The sequence below is a fragment of the Equus asinus genome, chromosome 3, assembly GCF_041296235.1.
Source record: "Equus asinus isolate D_3611 breed Donkey chromosome 3, EquAss-T2T_v2, whole genome shotgun sequence".
NCBI lineage: Eukaryota > Metazoa > Chordata > Mammalia > Perissodactyla > Equidae > Equus > Equus asinus.
The window spans coordinates 67,347,319-67,364,480 of record NC_091792.1 but is presented as its reverse complement, the minus strand read 5'-3'; the positions used below and the strand labels follow the sequence as shown (position 1 = coordinate 67,364,480).

General features: G+C 40.8%; 1 long non-coding RNA gene across 1 annotated transcript; it reads right to left on the bottom strand.

Moving 5' to 3' along the window:
- Positions 1 to 576: 576 nt before the first annotated feature.
- LOC123284454 (uncharacterized) lies at positions 577 to 14,272 on the bottom strand. The gene is made up of 3 exons (XR_006525407.2): positions 13,897 to 14,272; positions 3,899 to 4,097; positions 577 to 3,398 (listed from the first exon to the last, which is right to left on the bottom strand). It is a non-coding gene; the product is annotated as an uncharacterized lncRNA (long non-coding RNA).
- Positions 14,273 to 17,162: the final 2,890 nt, after the last annotated feature.

The window sequence follows — 17,162 nt, the reverse complement described above, 5'->3', positions numbered from 1 at the left end:
AGGTGGATTTATCTGGAAGCTAATGAAGCTCGAAATTCAGGGCCCATAACATGTATTGACCCTTCCAAGACCTTTTATCTAATTTTGTATTTACATTTTTTCAATGACATTCAGTGGGCTGGATTTGGGTTGAGGAGGAAGAACTTGAATGATTTATCAGCAAAAGTGCCTATAGGAAACAAATAGGACAAAGATGCATCTTTGTTAGGGTGAGGCTGTAGTCCAGCCAGGGAGAGGAAGGGACCAGCCAGGAATGGAAGGTGGGGCCTGGGAATGAGAGAAGCAGGGCGGGTGTGACCAGCTCTCCACACAGACCTGGCTGAATGGGGAAAGACCCGCGTGGGCTGAGCACCCCAGAGAGCAGCACAGACGCAGATTCAGGAGCGGAGTGAAAACTGAGTGCGCTTTGACTATGTTCCCCAACCCACACGCAGATCAATGGCGAGCGCGGAAGCTTTACCGGCTCAGGGAGTTTGAACAAAAACCTCTGATCGAATCACTGACCACTGAGCCACGCAGACAACCCGTAGAGAAACAGTATAAAATATAGAAACAAAATTTAAAACTTGAGCAGAGACATCAACAGCTGTATATTTCGGTGGGGGCAGGGTGGGCAATAGATTCTGAAGTTTAAGTTCAGGCAAGTCACTTTTTAAAACACTCAGAAAAATCAGAATCCATACTTATTACAATATATTATCTAAATGCTACTGTGCCAAGGAATCTCAAGGGTGTGTTGACACCATCTACCAGGACTACAGCGATAGTGAGCCAAAACAAAGCAAAACAAAAATGGCATTCCCAATACAGCACGGATGATTTTCAAATATCAACCAGCTCCACACAGTCACTTTGCCTTTTTCTCAAGGAACCTGCGCTGCCAAGTGATTGTGGAATTCAAAAATTCACAGTGGGCGCGTTTTGGGAGTCAGATTCTAAAGAAAGGTAATCACTTCCTTACTGGCATGTGAATGAGTCGCAGGTGCGTCAGCACCTTACAATCCATTGATGCAGTTCCTAGAATGGCCACCAGGTGGCAATAGAGCAAATTAAATCTCCTATGGGCTGGAACTGCTCCGTTATTTCATCCCTTTGTCAGACGACACCAGGACTTCAGAAGCGTGACTTTAAATAAACTCACTAGAAAATTTGCTAAACTGCGTCCCAGGTTATGAAAGATGTAACTTTGGGGAATTTTGCCAGACACCACTTCCTTCTCTACCAGGGTCTTGGTTTGAGGTACGCAAACAGGGACCACGCCCTTAAACAAAATGGGAGCTGGGCTGGCAGCCCCAAAGCTCTGCACGGAGATTCTAAATTGGAAAGATAAATCCTCAGTTCTGAAGGTCAGTATTCTTAAAGTGGACGTCTCAATAGCTCAAATAGCCCAGACTCCTGAAAACTACTGTGGGAGTCTAGTTTTTGGTTTTGTTTTTTAATTTTATATTATCTGTTATCTTTTTTGAAGGCCAGCAAGTTAGCCACTGCTGCCATGGAAACCTGAAGCGCTCCCCTTCCCCAGGGACGGATAATGGATAGTAAGTGTCAGGAAAAGCTGCAGCCTGGGTGACATACGACTTTGTGGTGGACTGCTGATGACAGTTGATGTCTCCCTACCGATCATCACCAAGGAGCGAGGAATATTGATTAGACTTCTGAGCACATTGGAAGCTTCCTGATTGCTTTCCAACGGAAGTCCAGGCTTTTAGGAAACTCAAGAACTGTTATGTAGGGAAGTGGCTGTCTCCTGGCCTTGACAGAATCCATTAACATCTTTCTCCAGGAAAAGCTGTAACTGTGAGCTATATGTAATGGATATTGATTGCTAAGAAAAGAAGATACATATAACTTTAAACCTCAGGGATCTCCAGGGACAAAAGATATAGAAAAGGGGGCCTTCAGGATCATAGGAGTCCTAGCTGGGGAGAAATTGTAGCAGAGCTATCTTAGAGAATCTTAGATAAGTTAATTCAAAAGCCACTGCTTCTTGTTCAAGGATACCAGCTATTTGCTACAAAGAAAACAATTGCAGCGTTTACTGAGTGGTGCTATTTGTCAGGTATTATTCTAAGCGCTTCACATGTATTATTCCATTTAACTCAAAACAACCCTATGAGTTAATTACTATTATTATCCCCATTTCACAGTCTGAGAAAATCGAGGTCAAAAGTCAAATAATTTGCCAAAAGAGAGATGGTCGATTAAGTACCATATTCAAGATATTAACCCAGAAGTCTAACAACAAAGAGTATGCTTTTAATCACTATCATGCTACTGTTGTGAATATAATTTTGACAGGGAAAAAGCTCAGGCCTCCCCAAACTCAGACATGGGTAAGAGAAATTAACATTTCTCACTCCCGTTATCATTTTCCACCCACCAAACTTCCCAGCCTTCACAGCCACAGTAATAGTGATGCGTGGTTTTACACAGCAAGGAAAGAAAAGGGAAGCCAGGCAGCAGTCACTTCCCAATTTAGCTGGACCCTGGTTGAAATGCCGTTGTCCACCGTAGAGCTGTATTTGGGGCTGCACCTGAGACTTGAACACTTTCTGCTGTTCTCCTGGCCACTCCCTAGGGGGCGCTTGTGGTCTTGGAGTCTTTTCTGGGTTTTACAACTACTTCGGGTTTTGAAAATGCTTTCTCGACAGAACAGCGCTCTGCCTGGGTGCTGTTTTAGTGCGCTTTAGCATGCCTGGGAACACTGTCTGTTGCTGCCTCTACCAGCTGTGTACGGGGAAGGAAAACCAACAGAATGATTGACACTTGACAGCAGCCGGTGGGCCAGGGGATGGCAGGGGTCAATAAAGGGCAGAACCTTCTGAAGAAGCCTTCTTCCTTCCTTTAATAAAATGAAGAATGACCAGGTGAGTGGTTGCCTTTAACACGTGGGGAAAGAGGGAGGGTCCGTACTGCACCATTCAGACTCCAGGCACCTGCCAGACCTTCATACATTTATCATTTGATGCCCCCTGCAGAGCTCTGTGACAAGTATTGTTTTCCAGACAAGGAAAGTAAGGATAGGAGATCCCCAGACACACAGCTGTAAATGGCAAAACAGAAATCTGGACACAGGCCTCAGATCAAAGCTGCCATCTGAATCGTTACCTACTCCGGCTTTGAGGCTGACTTATCACACACCAATGTGACAACGACATCACAGGGGACCACTGAATAATCCAGGAGTTTATTCTTGGGAAAGGCGAATTTGATCCAAAAAGGGGCTGGGCAGCAAAGAGCAGTGGGTGGGGCCTCCACATCCTAACCTAGGTTTTGCCGTAAAGCAGCAGGTATCAATTTCATTTTCACGTCTTCTCCAGGTTCTTCAAAGTAATGATAGAGAGCAGAAACTGTTCGAAGGTCTATTGTCATTCCCACAGGACTGAAAAGAGAAATCACTGGAAAGGAAAATATAAATGACTTTAGACAAAGCTTCCAGCATTTAAAATCATTCTCACTCCATCTTTAAACTATTCTTTTCTCCCACATTATCAGCATCAGCCTCTTGATATAAAGGTTTATGTCAGTGAGTCAGGAATGGTGAAATTTTAAAAAATCCTAAAGTCCTGTCTCAGGGGCATGTGTCTTCAGGTCTGCCAGGGAAAGTAGCTGGAGATAATTGGATCTTCTCTGAAGTGTGTCTCATGCTGTCTCTGAAGAAGGACACAGTTTAAGATATCATCACTTACTGCAGTCTTTAGGCTGGCTGAGGGAAGGAAGAAATAATGTCCTAAGTATCACACTGAGCAAATTTGATGCCTCAATATTGAGGCACTGCCAAGCAATTCAGAAGAAAAATAATCAATTCATTCCATCTTGTTAATGCCTCCTTAGTAGTTTAACAGATTTCTATGCTGAAAATATCACCAGCTGGACACTGTGCTGCTCAATATCTCACCTTCAGAAATGAATTATCAGGCAGAAGCCCAATCTAACGTCATCCTTCTCCCTGGGTTCACAGGATCTTCAAATGAGAGAACACTCACACTCAGGGAGAAGAAGGATAAAATCTCAGCACCACACAGCTTCATTTCTTGCATCACAGAACAGCCAAAACTATAATCTTCTTCTCTAGGACCTCAGCCCAAGTGACTCTTCTAAAAGCAAACAAACAAAAACTAGAGACAGACACCAATAATACTTGTAGATTTCAGTGGGGGAAAATGGCATAAAGATAACAAAATAAATATGATTTGATAACATGTAGGTTCTACTTGTTTATTCATTTACTTCTTTAGTCAACAGGCACTCATTGCACACTTGCTGTATTTGAGGTATGGTTCTTGGTACATGAAGATAGACAACTGTATAAAGCTCTGCCTGAAGAAACCCAAGCCTCATGGGAAGTGGAGCAGGCTTCTCAATGGATCAATGTGATGAATGGCACACAGGAGGAAGGCATAGATGTGATTGCTCTTGGGAAGGAAGAGGAGACGTATACTGTTTGGTGGAATGGAGAAGGCTTCAGGGAGGCAAGTTTTTATTACAGTCTTAACAAGTCTACAAAGGTTAGCCAAGCAGAGAATTAGCATTCCAGGGAGAATCTGCAAGTCTGAGAACGCCAGAGTATGATGGGTCCATTCATAGTGGGTAGTTAGTGTAGCTGAATTAAAAGGTGTATAGCGAAGTATGGTGTGAAGGTAGTTTGGAGGTAGGCTGTATAGGATATTCTATGCTGTGTTTATGATAAAGGCAATCGGACTTCTTAGAGGGGTTTAAGTGAGGGTAACATGGTCAAACTTGTATTTGAGGGGGAAAAAATGACAGTCATAATGATTGGTGAGTTAGAAAGAGAGTACTGGCCTGTCCAGGTTAGAAGATACCAAACTTCACAGAGCCCAGGGAAGGATGGAAACAGAGAGAAGAGGATGGCTTCACAAAGGTTTTTTCTTACTGACTGAGAGAGCAGGGATGAGGAGGGGGAAAAGCTGATATTGGCTTCTCAGTTTCGGTTTTGTGCAGGTGAGGCTGCATGGGTTCCTTCAGCAGGAAAGAGAATGGGAGGAGGAGAACCAGGCTAGAGTGGAGGTGATAATGAGTTAAATTTGAAGTACCTTTTAACTGATTCTTGTGTAAATAAGTATAGTGATTTAATATGACAATAGGAGCAAACTGGGGAAAATTACTCAGAGACGTTTTCCTACAAAAAAGATGACTTAAAAATATCTATTCAGTTTACTCAATTATTATACTAGAAGCTGGCTACCTCCAGCGGAACCCTGGGCCGGGAGCACGGGGTAGAATATAAGACAGGCTCAGCAAGCACTGGTTTAGATTTTTGCAAATGTGTTACTTTTTTTAGGTAATGCAAATAAAGCCTAATGAACTTAGGCAACTAGTGGAAAATAACTGAGATGCCGTTAGTTCTGGGAATAGGACCCAATTCTCCTAGCTGCTCGTGCAGTACATGGTCCCCGCCCATTCTCAGACTCACTGCTGGATCAGAGGAGACTATAAAGCTACTCCAGAAATTCGCCACCAAACTCCAGAGATTCCATGACCCTCCCTGCTAAGCTCAGGGCACAACTGACTGTGAGCACTCAAGGGAGAAGAGGCATTCTGTTTGAGTGACACTTTTCTCCAATTCTATCCAACACAATCATCCTTGTCTCTCTGTCTTGGAACATTAAATCCAATGCAAACATGTAATATCTTTTATTTATTCTATGTCTCCCCTTAAATCTTTGAGCATATGGAATATAATTACAATAACCGTTGCTATATTCCAGTCTCCTCATTCAAATATCTGTGCCTGTTCTGGCTTGGTTTTGATTGAGTATCCTGCCCATTAAGAGTTATACTTTCCTTCTTCTTTATATGCTTGGTCATTGTTGATATGATACCACACATTGTGAATGCCACCCTTGTTGATACTGGGGGTTTCTTGTATTCCTATAAATATTCTTGAACTTTGTTCTGAAAAGCAGTTAGTTATTTGGAAGTAATTTGATCTTCTCAGGTCTTGATTTTAAGATTTGCTAGGCAAGATGAAAGCAGTGTTTAGTCTAGGGCTATTGATTTCTCCCTACTGAGAAATACCGAGTAATCAGCCAAATGTCCCATAAATTATGAGGTATCCAGTCCGGCTAGTGGGAGCAGGCACTATTCCCAGCCTTATGTGTGTTTCAAGTGCTTTTCCCTCTGACTTGTGTTATGGGCTGAATCATGTCCCCGCAAAGATCTTGTACTCTTAGCCTCCAGAACTGTGAAGAAATAAATTTCTGTTGCTTAAGCCATCCAGTCTGCAGCGTTTGTTAGTGCAGCCCTGGGAAACTAATACAGATTCTGGTACCAGGAAGTGGGGTGCTGCTGTAACAAATACCTGAAAATGTGGAAGAGGCTTTGGAGCTGGACGATGGGGAAAGACTAGAAGAGTTTTGAGGTGCAGGTAGAAAAGGCAGAAATTGCCTTGAAGAGATGGTCAGTAGAAATATGGACATTAAAGATGATTTTGATGAAGGCTCAGAAAGAAAAAGAGGAGAGTTGTAGAGAAAGTTTCTATTGTCTTAGAGATATACATATGTCATCATGAACAGAATGTTAGTAGAAATATGAATATTAAAGATGCTTCCTGTGAGGTTCTTAGAGGGAAATGAGGAACGTGTTATTGAAAACTAGAGGAAAGATGATCCGTGTTATAAAGTGGGAAAGAACTTGGCTGAATTGTGGTCTGGTGTTTTATAAAAAGTAGAAATTGTAAGTGATGAAATTGGATATTTAGCTGAGGAGATTTCTAAGCAAAGTGTTGAAGGTGCACCCTGGTTTCTCCCTGCTGCTTATAGTAAAATGAGAGAAGAGAGAGAGAAATTAAAGAAGCAACTGATAAGCAAAAAGGAGCTAGAAGTTAAAGATTTGGAAATTCTCAGCCTATCCATATTGCAATAAAATGAGAAGGCACGTTCTAGGGAGAACATCAGCCGCGTGGCTAGACAACAATTTGCTAAAGAGATTGTGGGTATGTGACTTATGGATCCAATCAGCCATCTCATCAGAAGCCAGGAATAGAGTTAGGGTTATACCAGCAAAAATGCTCCCACCTTGGACTGAAGGGGACAGAGATGGGATGAAATGAAGGGGGCTGTTGGACTTCTGGGATTGTACAGGTTGGGCCAGTAGAGCTACCTAGCTATGAACATGTGTTATCCTTCAGGATAAGAGAAGAAAGACCTTGAATTTGGTTCAGAAGTTAACAGGGCTGCTAGTGCCACCACGGGCCCAGAGTGCCCAGGCTGAGGGGTCAGGGTTCCCAGCCAGGGTCAAAGGAGCTGGGCTACCACACTCAGACTGCTGGGTCTGAGAAACAGGGCTGCCAACTGGATGGGCCAGAGCATGGAGCCGAAAAGGATTATTGTTGAGCCTTAAAATCTTATGGAATTTTCTCTACTAGATTTCAGACTTAAGTGGAACCCATCACCCCTTTCTTCTTTCCAAGTTCTCCCTTTTAGAGTTGGAATACCTATCCTATGCTGTCCCACTATTGTATTTTGGAAGCAGTTAACTTGTCTGATTTCATAGATTCACAGCTAGAGAGGAATTTTGTGTCAGGATGAATCATACCTGACTCTCACCCATACCTGATTCAGATATTTAGATGAGATTTTGGACTTAGAGTAGATGCTGGAATGAGTTAAAATGTTTGGAGCTGTTTGGATGGGGTCAATGTATTTTGTATGTAAGAGGAACATGAATTTTGTGGGGCCAGAGGGTGGAGTGTTACGGGCTGAATTGTTTCCCCAAAAATTCATCTGTTGAAGTCCCAATCTATAGTACCTCAGAATTTGACTGTATTTGGAGATAAGGCCTCTAAAGAGATAATTAAGTAAAAGGAGGTCAATAGGGTGAGCCCTAATTCAATATGACTGGTGTCCTTAAAAGAATAGGAGATTAGGATACAGAAAGGCATAAAGAAAAGACACAGGGGGAGACTGCCACCTACAAACCAAGGAGAGAGGCCGCAGAAGAAACCAACCCTGCTGACACCTTGATCTTGGACTTCCACCTGCGGAACTGTGAAAAAATAAATTTCTGTTTTTCAAGCCACCCAGTTTGTGGTATTTGTTACAGCAGTCCTAGCAAACTAATACAATTTACTTTTTCCCTCTACCTTAGGTAGTTTCTTCGTATGTACATGCTGGCGGTGCCCTATTAAATACGCTAGGGAAACTCTCTATCAGTCTGCAGAGTTCCATTTCTGTGATGCTCTCTCCTCCCTAGTAGATCTCTGGTGCAATAGTGCTGCCTGATTCTGCCTGGACCTTGGGTCTGTCTCCCCAACTCAGAGACTCCGCTGAGCTTTGCTGGGTTCCCCTCCTTTCTGCTGCAGCTTGGAAACTCAGGGCAGTGAGTTTGGGAAACCACATAGTTTATCTCCTTTGTTTCCACTTTCTTGGGATCACCATCTTTCATTGTTTGATGTCTTGTGTCTTGAAAACTCTTGTTTCATACATTTTATCTTTTATGTTTTAGTCGTTTTCCAGGTGAGAGGTTAAATCAGGTCCCTGTTACTCCAGTTAATTCCTGGTTGGATACAAGCAAAGAATGAAGGTGAATTGCAACTTCTCTTTCTGGACTAGAAAGCTGGGAAAATATAACTGGTACAGAATACCAAAAGTTCTGGAAAACATTTTTTAACTTTTAAATTCACTGCTGCATTGATAAGAAAGCAAAGGAAATTCTCAGCATCCAGAAACAATGTGAAACATGAATCCAGAGACAGAAGCTGAATAAAAGCCACTTTAATCACAAGCTCCATTTTTATCTTACAGTAGGGTTCCAATAAATGACATACCATATTTCAGAAAATTGCAAAGCAGAATTGGAATTAAGCCGGTAGGAGCAAGAATCAGTAGAAAAGTTAACAGGAGATTAAGATTTCACAAATAGGATCAACGTTGGACTTAACAGATTCAAAACATTAAAATGAGTACACTTATATTTAAAGAGTTAAAAGCTGAACACAAAACATGGAAATAAGAAACAAAAATAACTTGCAAAATATAAAATAATTAAAATTAAATAATTAAAATCAGAATAATTAAAATTAAAAATACAATGGATGTGTTGAGCAGTGTATTGGATATAACCAAAAAGAGAATTAATGAGCTTTATCACAGTTCTAAAGAAATTATCCAGAATGTAGTATAGTGAGATATAGTTGGGGAAAAAAAAAGAAAGAATAGTTTGAAGATATAGGAGAGAGTAAAAAGATTTAACTTATATCTAACTATAGCCCAAAAATACATGATAGAATAGAGGGACATCATTCATAAAATAATGGCTGAATATTTTCCAGTAGGAGGAAAAGGAGGAGATGGAAAATAAAAGAGAAAACATTTTCAAAACTAGAGCATGTGAATTTCCAGATATAAAGTACCTATCTTAAAAGTTACAGTGAAATTTCAAATCACCATGTTTAAAGAAAAGAACTCAAAACCTCCAGAGAGAAAATACAGGTTATAAAGAAAGGAGTCAGAATCAGGGATGGGATTATATTTCTCAATGCAGTATAGGAGGTTAGGAGAAAATGGACCGATGCATTCAAGTGTTGAGGGAAAATGATTTTCAAACTCGAAGTCTAAACTCAGCCAAACTTAACAATCAAGCATGAAGGCGGAATAGATATTTTCGCTATGCAAGTTCTCAAAATGTTTCCTGTTATTCAGCTTCAGGAAGTTAGTAGAAAATATGTTCCCAAATTTGAGAGAACAAAAGGATGAAGCAGATGAAAGATTTGGGAAGGAGGTGATTCAACACAGTAGAAAAGCAAAGGGAATTTCCCAGGTGCGGGTGAGAGGAAGGCCCAGGGTGACTGTTGTGCTGGGGAGTCCTGGGGAGAACCTGCTCAGACCGCAGCAAGAGGACAACAAGCTCCGGAAGAGACGTCTGCAAGAGGAAATAAACAAAAGGACCCGGCTAGCACAAGGTGTCTGCCGTTCTGAGAGGTGGTTTCGAGTTCTTCTGGAGCAGTGGTTCTCAACAAGGGTGATTTTGTTCCTCAGGAAACATTTCATAATGTCTGGAAGCATTTTTTGCTTTTTGCAACTGGATGAAGGTGCTACTGGCATCTAGTGGGATGAAGCCAGTGAGGCAGCTAAACACCCTATAATGCATAGGCCACCCTCCTGCCCTTCACCCATTCCAGCAGAGTTATCACACCAAAATGTCAATAGTTTCAAGGTTGAATAACCCTGTCTTGGAGAACTTAAAACAAAAATTTTAAATGAGGCTATTTTAACTCCAAGGAAAAAATGTACAAAGAAAGAAATGTAATCACCTATACTAGGCTGTTAAATGTGAGCAATATTTAAAACAATTGTGCTCTGTTTTGGAAAAGTTAGGAAACAGAAGCAGTGAGGGAAAGGAGGTGAAAGAGTGATAAATTTTTATTTTTCTTAGTTGGAAGACAGTAGATAATGCCTAAAACTGACGAATGCACAAATGGAACTATAAGTAACTTCTCTAGAAATATGGAGGTAGCTGGTAGTAGAAATAACTGACAGTGTTGAATGGTTAGTGTTTAATGAATGAGAACCAGGAATAGAAAGCATGGGGCAGAGCCTCCTATTTTTCATTATGAATCTTCAAATAGTATTTCATATTTTAAACTATATGTATTTTTTATGAAAAAATTTTTTAAAGGAAGTAAGGCAGCTATCCATCATAAGACCCAGCAATCTAAGTAATAAATTAGAGTTATAGTTCATATAAATTAGTAAATAACTTAGACAACTTGGATGAAAATTTAATATCTTTATTTTCTGATTGAAACCAGGAGATGGAATTTTTCTGACCTTGACTATAATTTTTTTCCCGTTATTTCACGTTGGTTCCCCCTAGTGGAGAATTAAGGCAGGGCAGGCTCAGGAGAGTGTCCAGGGTTGATTCAGCAAGCACTATGACTGTCCCATCAGGGTCCCTACATGGTGCCAGAAAGATAATGTAAAATTGTGACTGAGAGACTAACTTGAGGCTGATCCAAAGAGGTATGTGCAAAGTGGGTCCTCGAAACTCGATGCTTCCTCTACTTCCTCCAAGAGCCCGCATATTGAAATCAACTGGAATTGGAAAGCAAGACAATTTGGGGAGAATTGGCTGAAACGAGTGGAACAGGAAGTGGTCTGCAATAATTCCAGAGATGGGAGCCCATGTCTGCCACTAGGCTTGTATGAATTCTCCATATACGTTGGCATGTGAGAGTTCATCCATTAAAGAGGCTGGGAATGGAAAATAACGTCAGACTGTCATGTGAATGGAGGAGTCAAAAATTGAACAAATTCACATGCACACACACCCCAAACACACAAAGTACTAAATTGTGCTCTTATTTTGAAATTCAGTGCACAGCCTCTGTGAGCCACCCAAATAAATGAAATAGAGGAGATCACCAGTCTACAAGTGATCAAAACAAAACAAGTGATCCTGCTTTGCTGCAATGCTGAAACAGCATCTCTGGATGACAGCATCACTGCCAGGAAAGCTGACTGATTGATAAAGCATCCTGTTTTTGACTAAGAAGTCTGGCACTGAAGGCTTGTTTCTTCTGAGTAATGGGTTTACTTACCTCTTTAAGGAGCACTGCTAATATAGAAGTGTTACAATCAAGTCTTCAATAATAACAAGAGGATTTTTTTAAGTGGTTTACTATTTTAATTAGATGTGGTGATTAGACTGTCTTGCATTACTTTAGTGGTACTTAGAAGATGACAGTGCAATTTTCCTCTTATCACTAAATATTTTTAGTAGTGAATTCAGAGGATGCAAACACATGTAAGACAAGTCGAGATGGTTTTTAGAAGAGGAATAGCTATGTCACAAAGAAGATTTTAAAATGCACTAAGCTAATGATGTCAATACTTGCGTTCACGTGGTTAAAATCCTTCCCTTTCTCATGCCCAAATTTTCATCTATGCTTATGTTAAGTATATAATTTTTTCCCTTAGTTATAAGATGTACAAAGCTTTTCCTTAGGAAAGTTGCATTTTGGCAAGACACTAAACATAGAAGAAACGCAGGATTTGTTTTGGTTTAGTTAGTTTGTCTATAAAGCCAGTGATAGCTGAGGAAACTTCAGTATTTGCAATGGTAACCAGAATATGGTTGGAAAGGCCAGGACAGGGTCAGCAATACACTCTGCTGCTGCGTGGGTTTGAGTTGGCTTGGGAAGTACAAATGTAATTGATAAGAAGCACAAAAGGTATTTGAAGTCCTCCTTGTTCTCAAGGCACTTATGTCAGCTTGGTAATAACGACTAATATGTCAAGAAAGAAATCCCATGTTAAGTGGCAAATACTAACTTCAAACAGACTAGGAGCACAGAGTGACTGCCTCACGTGTGAGCATATATGGGTTTGAACCTAAAGGACCTTGTGAAAGACTATCTTTCAGGCTCTGAACTTTGGTCATCGCGGGGAAGATAAAATAAAGGAGGCAAGGGGATTATTAAATTCTTCCTTATAAATTTACATAATTTATTAGTTAAAATCAGTGGAGATTAATTATTGTAAATTAAAAAGAAATAATGTGTTTTTAAGATAGAAAAATGAGTGATGCCTGATTTGTAGTCTCCATTCTCAGCACAGCAAATGGCTTGTCCGGGGCCCCAGAGCAGAGTCAGAACCAGAACAAATAATCTTCTTCCACAACAAGGGCGTCACATCCTCACCCTCCGCTCACACAGAAGGTGGGTCGCTAAGTGCATTTTCAGCCCCACTGCCCACCTCTCTCCTAAGTAGAAAGCTCCTGAGAGGTCCCAATCCCCCGACGTGGCGCTGGAGAAGAAGCACTGAGGATGACGACACTTGGCCGTCGTTTACGTGAATGTGGCTTCGGTATGGAATATTTAGTATGAGAGGAAAATCCTAGTTTAAAAAAGAAAACTTGAGAGGGCACTAAGCGTAGTAAGCAGGAAGGTTTTTACATCCAATTGGTGTGGAATTTTTGGCCTGTCTTCTTTCTCAGTTTTTCATCATTTAACTTTGAATGAGAATAGCCAGTTCCCCTGCTATAACATTGAACTACACAGCAACACTCATTTGTAGAACACAGTAGTAGCTCTGATTTAGACATATAGCGTAGCGCTGACTTTCACTTTGGGTGATATTTCTCTTTAATTAAATTTACATACAAAGTACCAAAATAATTCTCGCTAATTCCTGTTCATGACATCCTAACATCCTTCGTCTTTACCAGTGAGAATATAGACTAGATACAGAAAATGTAACAGTGTTTCTTCCCCAGATTTAGTATATGAACATTCAGGAATTGAGATTCACAGAAGGCAGTTTATAACAACGCATTTACAGATACTCATTTGCACCTTTTTGTGTCACTGACTAGAAGGTTTATGTGGACAAAATAACCAGCACTAGCCAGTTGCTTTTCTCTCTCTCGTATCTATCTGTCCATCTATCTATCTATCTATCTATCCATCTATCTATCTATCTATCTGGCAACTGACTTTATAAAAAATCTAGCTTTCAAAACCTGTTAAGCCGTCAGCAAATATGTAATTGGCACCCACTATGTGCACAGCCCTTAAAGATAGTATTAAATATTATATGAAAATGTAAAAAAAAAAAAAATAGTTCTTAGCCGTCTATTTAGATTGTGAAGACAAGATTTACCGATAAATAATACAAAAGTATTGTATGCCAGTCAAAGCTGGGTGACAGGGCACAGAACATAAAATGTTATATAATCCAGACATTCCAGATGTCTCCATAATGTGAGTTCGAAATAGCAGCAGTAAATGAAGTCACCCTGCCTGCAGGCTCTACGTTAACACTGCCTGAGTTAGACTTCTGGGCTCTCACACGTTCTAGGGGAATATCCTTGGGCCATTCCAGGACCTCTTGTGCTCGCTCCCTCAGGAGCTTCACTCGTAGATGTTATTCCTACCTCTAAATGTCCTCCCGTCACAGAGGGGCTTCTCAGATGAGTTCAACAAACCGCAGATTCGGCCTCATCACAGCTGTTGGTCCGCGCCGGCTCCTGCTTGCTCGAGTCCGCCGTCTCACCCCTTCTGCGTGCACTCTCCATGCCCCTTCGCCGGATCACTAGGACTTACAATAATAAGGCTGCCTCCACTGGGGACTCTCCGTTTGCCCCCCAAATTCCCTGTCTACCCTTTTCCGCCCTTTTTTCCTGCCGAAGGATGCGGACTATTATGGGCTGCAGCAGTGAAACTTTATTCCTCCGGCTTCCTTTTGGGTTGTCCAGTAGGAGACAACAGGCAGGAAGTTAGAGAGAGAGAGAGAAGTGCGGCTGGGGTTTTTAGTCCTCTGATCCTTCCACACAGGGGTGTGGGTTGGAAGTCGCTGTGCTTCGCTCCCGAAGTACAGCCTCTCCTACAGCAATAATTCTCTCTCTCCCAGTAATAGTTACGCCCCTCTGCCCCTTAGACTAAGGATGGTAGGGGCTAGCTGCTTGGGATGCTTTACCATCATTTGTGAATCTCCTAAAACCGTCCTCACACCTTTTTACAAAATTGCACATTCTCCTCCTGCTCCTCCTTTCGTTAACACTCATCAATCATCCCCATTTGAAGGAGGCGTCTGTGATCTGGCTGGTCCCTGATGGCTATAACGTCAAAACTCTGCTGAGTTTCCTGTAGAAGTAAGGAGAATATCATCCTCTTTCCCCATTTGGTTTCACGTGCAATTTCCTGGGCCCTAAAGTACATCAGCTTATTTCCACCTAAGTCAAATAATTACACCAAATCACGTGAAACTCAGTTCCCTACAATCTTAGGAAGCCGGCAGAAAAAAAAAAAAGTATTAAATCATTCTCTCCATCCTTCTCATTAGACCCTGCTCCTATTCACAACACCCCTTCCAGCCATAAAATATGGATACAAAGAGAAATAGCTAATAAGGGCAAGAGGAGGGAAGGCTTAGCTTAGAGGGTGTTAACTTACCCAAGCAAAACATTCTCAGCTCCAGTCATAGAAGTATGCTTGGGGGGTCGGGGTAAGGTCAGGGGAAAGTGAGAAACTCGTAATTACAAAGGTTGGACTAATCAGGAAAGCTTTGATGGACAGGATGAGACCAACTTGACCTGGATAGAGAAAAGGAGTTTAGGATATGTTAAGGAGCCTAGAGTGCATTTCAAGGAAAGGTAACATTTGTGCAAAGATAACCAGGGGAACATTAATAGATTGTGGGCAGCTGGTGCTGGGGAGCAAGGAAAGATGGGATTGAACGGATAGATGAAGCCACTCGATGGAAGAGCTTGAAATCTAGGCAGGAATCTTAGATGGAGTCAGCAATACGAAGGAATTCACCGAAAGGAATTCTGTTATGGCAATTTTGGTTACTTTAGCAGGATTTTGGAGCTGTGTTGGTGCTATCCCCCGAACAACCATATTAGACTTTCTGGAAGATGTGGAAACCAATAGCAGCGAAGCCAGTTCTTCCATATTGGCCCGTGTGGAAATCTTGAAATCTTTAGTTAAGGGAGTCTCACAGAGAGTTATAGCACTTTGCTTAATCTCTGCTCAGTAGAGGAGAGATGACAGATAAATAGGCCTTGGACTCAGTTCTGCACTTATAAACTGCAAAGCTGTCAAAGTGTCCAGAAACTCATCCAGAAGTAGCTGCCACACAGGAAAGTTCCCCTAATTTCCATTTCTTGAAAAATGAGTCAGTAATAATTCCTTAGGCCCATGTTACATCTATTATCAAACAAACAAAGGCCATTTGGCATGGACTGCAATTAGATTACAGTCAAAAAGTATTCTATGCCACTGTTTTGATCATCTAAATGGTCTGCATATGACTTTTTCTTTTTATCTCATAGAGAAAGATAAGAAATACAAAATTAGTGAAGGTAAAAAAAAACATGTTTTTGAATATTTAAGAAGGGCTATGCTCTCTGCTATGTTGTTTGCATTTCCTCATTTAATATCAATCTTATTAAGCCCAGGAGCGTTAAGTAGCTTGTTCAGGATCACACAGAAAAGGTTTTAAATTAGGACCCTCCATCTTCAACAATGCCTTTCATGTGCTACTCACCTACTATAATTGAACAGAAATTGTTTCAACACACATACGCTAAAGCTGATGGATTTCAGTTTTCTTCCAAGAATTTTCAACAGATGTGCTCCCGAGCTCAGCTCATGACAGTTTACGGCCAGTTTTATCTCTCTGATGTAAATTAAGTCTCTAGTTAAAGGAGATCCACTCTCTATTCCTTTCCTGACACTTTCATTGGGTTTCCTTAATTTCTAGTTCCTTCATTCTATGTCTTTGAAAGAAAATAAGATTTGACGTCATTTATTGATTTTTATTTTCATGTATTTTAGCACCCCCTTCATGCAAAACATTTATAAGCACTAAAAGAAAATAAAACTACAATCCCTTAGTCAAGGAGTTTTTTAAAAGGTTAGGGAATGGACAATTGTGACAAGAAATACTACTGATCCTCCAAAATTGTATATATATTGAATATTTTATGTTGAAATTAACCTTGGAAAACATATAAACTTGAAGCAATTAATTATATGTGGTGGAGGATTTGAATGCCAGGTTAAGGAACCTGAAATTTATGTAGGCACTGGAGAGTCCTTTTATAGTTTTGAGCTGAAAAGTCATCTTAGTACCCCTTAAATCTGAGTAGTTTCCAAATACAGCTGTGAGATTACCAATAATTCTAATACATGTAGAATGAAAACATAGACTTTAGAACTGAAAGACACTTTTAGATCACTTTGTTCTACTCTCTCATTCATCGAGGAGGATGTTCAAGCCCAGAGAGGTAAAATTACATCCCTGGGTTTGGTAGGATCTGAATACGGCTTCTTTCTGAACTTAAATTTCTTGGTAGATTGCCATCGAACTGAACGTCTACTTACTTAACTCACAAATCAGTATTTCATAGCATCTTTGTGACCATCGATTCATTATTATGTTAACTGAGTAAACAACTGACTGCCCATGCTATGTTCTGTGCATAATGAGAAAAGAAACTCACAGCCCTGCCCTAGACGAACTGCATTAATGTGGGGGAAGCTGCAATGCCAAGCAAGAACTTTGTTTACGCATTTGGATTTGCAGTATGTTAGGAGAGAAAAAAATTGTATTTCGGTGTCTTGATACCAAATAGGTTTATCAAAATGTGTGAATTTTACATAAAAACATTCCAAGTGAAATGCCTATTAAATACAT